The sequence below is a fragment of the Montipora capricornis genome, chromosome 1, assembly GCF_036669925.1.
Source record: "Montipora capricornis isolate CH-2021 chromosome 1, ASM3666992v2, whole genome shotgun sequence".
NCBI lineage: Eukaryota > Metazoa > Cnidaria > Anthozoa > Scleractinia > Acroporidae > Montipora > Montipora capricornis.
This window is the reverse complement of record NC_090883.1, coordinates 8,273,343-8,275,842: the sequence shown is the minus strand read 5'-3', so window position 1 is coordinate 8,275,842 and position 2,500 is coordinate 8,273,343. Positions and strand designations below refer to the sequence as shown.

The window sequence follows — 2,500 nt, the reverse complement described above, 5'->3', positions numbered from 1 at the left end:
AATTTAGAAAAGCCAGCATTTGCATTATCTCCACAGTTTCTCATGACCAAATCCCAGTTGATCTCGGATAACTCAGAATGAATGTTTTCCTCTGTGTCTCTTGAAAACTTCCGATAGATAGTTTTTTGGGGTAACTCCTTTACCTTGAGAGACTTAATAATACAAAATTGAGAGTAGTGATCGCTTATATCCGGGATTATATTACCACTCGTGATTTCCCTACCAATTTGGTTTACAAAGATATTATTGATTAGCGTGGCTGAGTTACTGTTGACCCTGGTTGGTTTATCAATTGTAGGAATAAAAGAATAACTTTGCAACGAAAGTAAGAAGTTTTTAGTAAAGTTGCAGGTTTCAGCATTGAGGAGGTTTATGTTGAAGTCTCCCAAGACAGATTGGCTTGCTTGAGTTGCTAAGTTTTTCTAAGGTTTCATCAAAATATGTCTGAAATCTCTCAGGGGAGTTGTGCTGCCTATAAATTACACCACAGATAATGTTACTTTTCCTTTCAAATTGTAATTCAAGCCACAGTGCTTGAAAAGCGTGTGAGGAGGTTTTTTCAATGACTCGATACTTTACATTTTCATCAATAAACATTCCAACACCTCCAGCAGCAAGAGGTGTCGGGACAAATTTCAAACTATAGCCAGGAATACTTGGTTGATAATCAGACTGATCATTTTCAGTGACTCTGGTTTCAGTTATTCCTATAATATTAAAAGGATATCCAAGCTCATTAAGAAGATGAGTCTGGAGATTTTCAAAATTGCGCTTTAGGCTTCAAACATTCGCATGAAACAAAGAAAACATATCATCGGTATCGTGAAAACTATTTTTCATCGTGTAAAAACTATGAGGAAAAAATACCTGCTGTGAATTTTTAGATCTACGAGATTTTGGTCCGGGTTGATATTACTAATAATATTACTTATAAATGATGGTCATGAAAACTGGAGAGCTTTTCTAGGCCTTTTTCGGTTGGAAGAGAAGTAGTGTTGAGATTATTAAATTGGCCGTGGAGCGGTACAAAATGGTTCACACCAAAAAACGGTAACTCCCGGAACAGAGATCTTACAGTTTTACGATATTCATCGTCATTCATCATTCAATGAAGTTATAAAAGGATACATTATCAGTCAGCGAAGCCTTGTAAAATCAGCAACGTTTCGTATATTCAATGCTTGGGAGCTGCCGTCCTTCCATAGATAAACGCAAGAGTTTAGATGTTTTTCCCTTTCCATTTCTTCGCTTCGGTGAAGATATGCTGCATCTTCGGCATCAAATGGTCGAATATCCTGACAGATGAAAGAGAGACTCCCTCGCCAAATCCCAAGGAGCTGTGGTTTGCCTTACATGCGTCGGTTTTGTCGAGCCATAACAGCTTCCTTCGACAATCTTCTGACACACTTGCAAATTAACAGTTTCGGCACTCCTAAATGTCTGCAAATCTTAAAGGAAGCAGTTGGAGAAAAATAAATCAAAATTTTTGTATCGCATAGTATTGTGTAAATATTTTTAAGCTCAAGTTTGTTTGCATTTGGTTTGTTCGGTTGAAGACTTTTGCCGAAGACACGAATAATGAATAATGTAATTTGGTACTGAATGTCTGGAAATATTAAAGGCGGCCCCGTGTCAAAAGCCTTTGTCTAACGCTATTGTTTTGCTTTCGAGAAGTCTCATCTCACCTCGAGATTTCTGATTGAGATCCTCTAAAATATTTTCGAGGGTCTCGAAACTCGATCCTCAATTCTCGAAAACATTGAGGATCGCAGATAGAGTTTTGAGTCGAGACTGTCAACTTACATTTGCACGGTACTGGAAGTTACATAGCTTTCAATTCATCTTATACGAGAAAGAACATTTCATCTATTATCAGCAAAATAGCTTGTTGTATTCTAAATGTTTCTGCATGTGAAAACAAAAAATGCAGAGATTAAAAGATTACAATCGTTAATGATTGTTTACTATCTGATCGCTGTCTTTCCTGGTGTCTTTTACGCATGAGGATCAACCTTTTGTAAAGCAATCTTGTAATACAATTTAGCAGGGGTTTGATGCTGGCATAAATATTTCTCGCTGTTTGTACGCTTAGTTTATTTGCTGGATTCTGCGTAAACCACTGCTTTGTTTGTCACATGAGCAGTCTTAATGTAGTTTTCTTTTTTTGTAAATGAGTAGATTGAATTATTTTGCGCAGACTTTCTCCACTGAACAACTGCGTTTTAATCTGAAGCCACTATTATCATTTAAGATGTTGCTGAAGAATAACCAGGTCTAATTATTACCACATTTAAATACATGCAGATTTTTAAGTGTGCCATGGTCTGAGGAACATGACCTGATGCTTTGCCGGGAAGTTCTGGTAGTGGAAATTCTCAAATACCCAAAGCAAAGCAAAGAGAGGGGTGAAATCTGGCAAAAAATACCCACTCGTTTAAACAGCACAAGTGCTATTAAGTTCTCCACACATGTGATGACGAAACTGAAGTGGAAATAGCAG

At 37.2% G+C, this 2,500-nt stretch overlaps 1 pseudogene; it reads left to right on the top strand.

Annotated features, from left to right (window-relative positions):
- The window catches only part of LOC138056382 (uncharacterized), a 5,541-nt pseudogene that overhangs the window by 2,578 nt on the left and 463 nt on the right, over window positions 1-2,500 (top strand).